Here is a 7,555-nt window from a genome sequence, read left to right on the forward strand (position 1 = left end):
GGGGGGGGGGAGCTGGGCGCCGCCGCTGGCTCGGTGCCGCTCGGTGCGTGCCGCAGCCCTTCGGGCCCTTTTGTCGCGGTGCGGTGACGACACGCGTCGCGGCACGGCGCTCCACGTGCAACTGCATCACCTGCGACACGACAGGCGCGTGGGCCTCACCCCGGGGCTGCAGCCGCACCCCCTGCACACAGAGGTCTGCACCGCGGTTGGTCCACCAGTCCCGGGAGCGTCCAGGAGCGGCAGGTGCGAGTGAGATGCTTGAGTCAGCTCATGTCACCAGGATTTTCGTTCGCTCCCGGGCAGGGACCCGTAACGTAAAGATTCGCTATTTTAGTTTTTCGGCAATATCTCGTAAACTGTTTGAGATATAGCAATGCTAGTTGGGTAGCTCAGGTAGTTCTCGAATTTCGCTACGAAATGACCCAACTCAGTCTGATGGCTCCTTCTGACCAAAAATGAATTTTGTTACAAAATTAGTTTCGTTACGTTACTTTTGTAACGGTATCCATTTTTGGCAGAAGTGGACATCCGATTTTTGGGTATTTTAGTCACGAAATTCAAACAGAATTTGAACTATTCAACGAGCACCTGCGTTGGACGATATCTCAATCCGTTTACGAGATTTTGTCAAAAAACTAAAATAACGAATCTTTTTGTTACAAGTCCCTGCTCCCGGGACTCGTATGGACCGGCCGTTGTAGACCTCTGGCACTGAATGGATCATCTAGAAAGTACGTCCGTCCTTCGCAGTTGATAGACCTCTTTGACCACAACTTGGCAACAACAGCGCAAATCGCTGGGTTGGTTTAGGTTAAAAAGGCAATCGGTGTGTCTTTCCAAAAAGATTAAATGTCACTTTTCGCTGCCCAATTTGTCAAGGATCCGACTGGTACGTATGCCTTGGTAGAGGGATTATTACAGTAGTACCTTTAAAAGGTGTTGCGTAGCACCTTTGTTTTTTCAGTGAAATCAGAAGTACAAAATCCGTCATGCGCTCACACTAAATGTATTTGTAGGTTTTTGTGGAAACGTTCGCACTAAGTTAAACCTACGTTACGTTTCATACAAATTTGTACGCCAAAAGTGCATGATTTTCTACAAATGAATGCACAAAAATGTTCAAATCAACACAGAAATGTGTGCAAAAAATTTGCTTAAATTCGTACAGATAAAAGACACAAATCCAGCTACACTGTAAAAATTAGTTGTTAAAAAACAGCTCGTTGTTGACCAACAGCTCAGTTGTTCGAGAACAACAGAAGTTGTTGAAAAACAACTACGTTTGTTGTCAATGCATTGTTGATATTGGACTATTGGGCACCATTTTGTTTTTGCTGACTTTTTTTATTACTGTTAATGGACAACTTTTGCTGTTATTTGACAAACTAAGCTGTTGGACAACAACACGAGTCAGTTAAAAACTTAACAACGAATTTGTTGTTAAGTGACAACAATTTTTTTACAGTGTAGTGTGCTGTTGCCACGTTGCGGGCAAAGTTGTCTGTTGTCGAAATTGCGAAGTTAAGCCTGTGCAAACTCTCATAGCGCCTTATAGGTAGGCAACATTTTGCCTGCAGTGCAAGCGTGTACGGCCGGGTGGCCTACCCGGAGTCTCGCAGGCGCTGAGCTCCCGAATTAATCTTGAAAAAACGTACGTACTTTCTGGACGACCCCCAAGGCGCGGGGTCAGGTCAGAGGGTGCACAAAGTGCAGTGCGGCTATGGCCAGCTACCGGCAATACCACCTGGTCGCCCCGCCCGCCTGGCCCGCCCGTGTTGACTAATTCGCCCCGATCACTGAGTACCGACTGTCGGGCCGCGCCAGTCGTGGCGGGGCGGGGCGGGGCACCACGGAGCGCGCGGCCCTCGGGGCGTTTCAACATGGATGACCTTTAGGGTTCGCTTTGCACGGCCCGCGCCCCCGGGGCCCGGCTCTTTTGCGAGCGCGCTTGGTGCAGACCAGCGCCAGACCAGCTGAGGTTCCTAACAACTATAACTCCCCCACGAAGAGGAAAGGAGTCGGTAAACCAGACAGCCCGGTTAGACTTAAACCACACACACTTCTCGAAATTTTCCTCTCGTCGGAAAGAGTATACGCACTGTACACACGTCGTACAGTGCCGCGCGGTTCAGTACCGGCCACCTTCACTTTCGTTTCCAACATCTAAATAACTCGCACGACAGTCGCCGCCGCCGCCCGCGCCCCGCGGGCCAGATCCATATATCCATGCACGCCTGCCTGGCGCGCTGCCGAGGTGTTCCAGCCTGGTACGCCCCGCCCGGACCGATTGAATGTGATTTGCGATAGCCATCACCCACGCGCTCCTGCACGCCTTCTGCAGGCGCCCCGCCCGGCCCCGCCGCCGGCCCGAAAGTACAACATAGTGAGCCCAGCCTGCCGCTGCTGCTGACTACTGAAAAATCCGCAGCTCGGCGGAAACTCGGCGCACGACGTCAGTTGGCGGCCGCTTGCATTAGTGTGCCCCGGCGCCGCCCCACCCCGCCGCGCCCCGCCGCGCCGCGCCCTTGCCCTACCTCGCCCGGTCGTGCAAAGGGAGGCGGTTAATTCAAACAAGTAGGCTGCAGCTTACGCCACCCGCGCACTTCCAAGACTCGCCGCCGCCGCGCCATGCAGCCGCCCCAGCAGAGAAAAAAGTCTCTCGTGGTTTAATTTGTTTGCACTGCGGTGACCGATTGGATTTTTCACCGTCGCTCTAAGAGATGGCCTGCGAAGGTCCCCGCCGCGCGCGCGAAAGCAGGGGTTGTCTTGCTTTATTATATCGAGACTCTGGTGCAACATTTTTAATAGATGACGAGGTAGTGCAATTTTTGTTTTTTAGTCGGTGTGTGTTCTATGCCGCCATGGTCATCAATCATGGAGGCAGAGCAGCGGCTGCAGCGGCACAGCCACCGCGCCAACCCCCTCCCTCCCCCGGGCCCCGCAGGCGCCAACCGGAGCTCTTATCACGGGGCGTCAGAGCGTTTACCACGCGTACTCTTGCACCGCGGCAAAGAGTAGCTGGCGGTGCCCGGCAGCGGAAATTTACTTTATTCCCCGGGCTTTTGGGTATTGGGTGCGCGGGTAATGCCGGCCGTATATCAGCAAAATAAGAGAGGGAGAGAGAGAGAATAGCGCTGTGTGTTTCCTCATAGGAGGGGGCCTACTTGGCTGCGGTCACAGTGTGGCTCGGCCGGCCGGCCGGACCGTGCGCACACGCTCCCTCACACACACGTAAACAGACACACACACTAGCGTGGCGGTTGCTCAAGGAAGTTGAAGAATCTTCTTTTCGGGTCGGCGGCGGCCAGTTTTGCGGTTTAGTCGCTTCAGGACCTGCCGCTGTGCTATGCGCAGAGGGAGCCGCGAGGAACCCCCGCGACGCAGCCGCCCTGCCCCCGCCCTCGCCCTGCCTCTGTTTGACGTCAAGACGGCGGCGTTGCGACGGCCACCCGGTGACCATCACACAGTTAATGAGCGAGCGCCCGCGCGCGCGCACACACAAAAGTATTTTTGATGTGCGCACATTTTTATTAATAAAGTCCAATTGTACCAGATTTTCTTGAGTGCATTGCACTTGTTTTTGGTAGCATGCTCTAACACAAGCGCAATTGCAATTGAAGGTCAAGTACACGAAAAATATACTAAACTTAAAAACAATTTTTTCGAGATGCGCGCTTGCCACAGCAGCGGGGTGTCGCCCTCTACACCCTCCGACGATAAAATTAAAAATAATTTTAATTTAATCTTAATAGGTTTGAAGCAAAACTTTGCTGAACTTTCCCGTGTTCATGCCTAGTTCATCCCGATGTAATTTATGTCAAGACGTATGGCGGAGGGATAGTGAGGAAGTACCGTCGGTGCGTTTGATGAAATGCCACACGGCGGCGCGGCATTCCATCTCCCGACGATTGCTGCATTTTTCACACTCGCTCCTCTCCTTGCAGAATGCCACCAATTATTATGGGTGTGAGTTACTGTACTCTACCGACCATGCGCGGAATGTGCCGCCTTGCGGGTACACGAGGGGCGGGATGAAGATGAGGGAACCTTTCCAAAGTTCAATTTATGTCGGTATTACCAGGCCAAGATTACATTTTTTAAAGAGTATTGTGGAAAGCCATATGTGTCTCTGCGCCGGAGCATATTTAGAACATCAGTGTGAGCTAAACACAAAAAAAGCATACTCATACACTTAACGATATTCACTTTGTTCCAATTATATGATGGACTTAACTTCAAAAATAAATAAACTATGCATTATTTATGCATTTATTAGTGAGTACGAAATTCACCTATATCAATTAACTGCAAAATGTTTGTTTTGTTCACCGGAAATAAAGAGTAAACATTTGAATTAATGATGTCCAATGCACCATTGTATTTCAAATTCACATCCGGTAGTTCAGGGATTAGGTTAACGGCGTTTACGGTTGAGCGTTGCTTGTTTAATAGGCTGCCTCACGGAAAAAAAATGTTTCCTTCCGGGCACTACTGAACGTTCGTCTAATGCTCCAAAATTTGTCCGAGCTCAAAATGGCATAGTACGCTTCCATTGAGTTTCAGTGCTGTGCTCTAAATTCTCTTTGCCTGGGATGCTACGATTAGCTCCCAGCGCTGGACATAAAATGCAACGAAAGAGCATCGATCTGGACACGAAACGTATAGTGCTCAGAGAGATTTTTTTCTCAGTATGTTGCCCCGGTCCAAGTGGTCCGCGATTATAAAAATGGGTGTACCTCACAAGTTAAACGTAGTTGTACGCGAGTTTTCGCGAGTTGGGCGTGGGCAAAGTGTACAACAAGTTGGCGAGTGGGTGGGGGTGGGGACCGGAGGGACCCCCCAGCCGTGCGCAGCTCCTCATTTTTATCGACTTCTGCATTTTAGATCCGTGCCGGTCCACGAGTCTGGCGGTACATTTAGAGTCTAGAGTCTCGCCGGTCGCCCCGCCCTCGGCTCTTCTAACTCGTTTATAATTCTCTCATTTCCTTAGGTGCCGTCGGTGCCGACGCACGCGTACTGTTTGCGCCCCGCCACCGCGCCCCACTGCGCCCCGCCCTGTCCAGCAGCCCACCCTAACCTTGGCCAATGTTGGCAGTGCCTTACATCGCACCGCATTGCCCGGCATGGCATGGCGAGGCGGCCTGAACATGTGTGTGGGAGGTTTAGCGCCATTGTGCACATTGCTTTCACTGATTCAGCGGCCGGGCCGGGCGGCGCGTAGCGGCGGTAGCAGCGGTAGAAGCGGTAGCGGCGGCGGCAGCAGTAGCTGGCAACGAAATGCGAAAAGTAATTTGCATCAGCGAGCCGCCGCCGCCGCCGCCGCCGCCGCCCGCACAACCTCCTCCGCCACGACCACCACCTCCACCTCCAACTCCACGCTAGGCCGGCAGCCTGCACGGCATGACTCAACCTCCAAAAGAGTTTTATCCAGCTTGCAGGACGCAGGACCTGTGGTCCTATAGCTGACCCTGTGCTCTACGCTCTAAATATAAAATTCTGTAAGAATGTACACAACTTGACTAAATTTAGGAAAAAAATGCATCCAGTCTGAATGTGATGAGAAAACGTTGCCTTTTTGGGAACAAAATTGCCCCTTTACATTTTTAGTGTACAAGATAACATTGGGATTGTGCTCAGCGCATGTTCTTGTGCCAAAAATAGGCTTATCTGGGTGTTGAGTGTACACTCATGCTCATGCGTCCATGAAAATATCAATAATTTCTTCATCTCTCGATATCTCGTCTGACTGAGTTTTCTTGACTAAACAAAGAATACCAACCAGCCGGGCACATGATCGGCGATAAAAACTGTCCTGCTAGACACACTACAAACTGTATAGGAAGAATGTGTGTGTTTGTTTTAACAGTGTCGTCTTGGCTATATACTCACATCTATCTATTAAAGTGACTAGGACTTACAGCTAAATGCTTGACATCTGTATTTTATACACTCTAAAAAGTAATTTTGTTATTTAACGGTGAATTTGATGCTAAGTTCCATATTATGGATTTTATCGTTGTATACAACAACAATGTTTGTGATGTAGCAACATATTTGTTCAGGAGTTTTTTTTTTTTTTTTTTTTTTCAACAGAATTCTGTTTTGTGACTACACTAAATATAAAAGCACAATTAGAGTGTCTGTTTGTTTACTATTACAAATAAATTCTCATAAAATCTTTAACAAACATTGCCGTTATACATAAAAACCAGTGCATTTTTCAACAAGTACAGTCTGTGAAAAACTAAACAATAATCGTTGTTAAATCACAATTAACATTTTTTTTACAGTGCAGTGCATGCGTGTGGGTGGGGGTCGGGTCCCAATCATTTAAATACACACCAGCACGTTTGCATGGCGGTGCCCGTTTAACTATACGAAAGCAGGCGTGGTTTAGAAGAGGGGGTGAAGCGATCGCCCTATCCACGCCCCCCCCCCCCCCAAAAAAAAATTGTCCTTAGTGATCCGCCGGCAGTTTGCGACTACGCCCCTGTATGTAGGCTACCAGCAGTGCATCGCCCCCTCCTTTAGCCGGACCTTCTTCAACCACGCCTGCATACACAGCAAACATTTTCCCGGGAAGTTCCCGGTTTGTTCCCGGAAAAATTCCCGGTTTTCTCTGGCGCATGCGCAGAGCTCAAGTTGACGAAGTTTCGTTTTTTACTAATTTCGTTTTTTTGATGGTTTGTGAGCCGCGCTGGTAGAAATGAAGCTGGGCCGTCCTCAGATTTGTTTTACAACCGGTTTGACGTCAAAATTCACTCAAATACGCGTTCTTTCCTTAAAAGTTCCTACATAACCTAAAAATATAAGGCGGTAAAAGTGAACTGGGAAGTGCTTTCCCGAAATCAACCGGGAACTTCACGGAAAATTTTTTGCTGTGTAAAAATAGACGTGGTTTCTCAGCCATTTTACATTGTCGTGTGACACAAATAGTCCTTATTGTATAAGCTACTCGGCTATCAATACTTTTCAATAAACAGGGGTTGTCCACCCTTGCCGTGTATCCGCTTGATCAGCTCCACTCTGCCCTAATGACATTGTCAGACCCGGAAGGGTTGGCGCGATACGGCGACGCGGCGGCGAGTCGGCGGCGGTGCGCGGGCCGGCGCGGGGTGGCGAGGCGTGGCTAGATATGCAGTTTGGCGCGCGTGACTGGGGCGCACTGCCTCTCCCCGGCGCGTTTTTACGAGTTTTTATCTGGTGATCGTGCGGCTGCTTCGCGTTTTCGTGGATGGAATAACAAAGTGCGGCGGAGGCTGATTACCAGTGCATCGTATGCACGTGTGATTGCATACTATTGTTGTTCCTTTAGGCACCGCACAACATATGGGTCCAACAGCAATTTGGCACACGTACACGTACAGGGTTGGTGATCCGCGCCGTGGTTTTTTTCTGCTTATGCTGTACCGGATTCATGCGTGCGGGCGGGCTTGCCTATCATCGCTCGCCATGGCGCCTTACGGCCCCGTGCGAGTATGCAACCCGTCCGCACGCATGAATGCGGTACAGTGTAAGCAGAAAAAAACCACGGCGCGGATCACCCACCCTGTAT

At 50.2% G+C, this 7,555-nt stretch overlaps 1 protein-coding gene across 1 annotated transcript in view; it reads right to left on the minus strand.

Annotated features, from left to right (window-relative positions):
* LOC113218459 (uncharacterized) overlaps positions 1 to 7,555 on the minus strand; it is a 41,628-nt gene that overhangs the window by 33,064 nt on the left and 1,009 nt on the right. The gene's annotated exons all lie outside the window — the stretch shown is intronic.

Source organism: Frankliniella occidentalis, unplaced genomic scaffold (assembly GCF_000697945.3).
Source record: "Frankliniella occidentalis isolate FOCC.00 unplaced genomic scaffold, Focc_3.1 Scaffold623, whole genome shotgun sequence".
In the NCBI taxonomy this organism is placed as follows: Eukaryota; Metazoa; Arthropoda; class Insecta; order Thysanoptera; family Thripidae; genus Frankliniella; species Frankliniella occidentalis.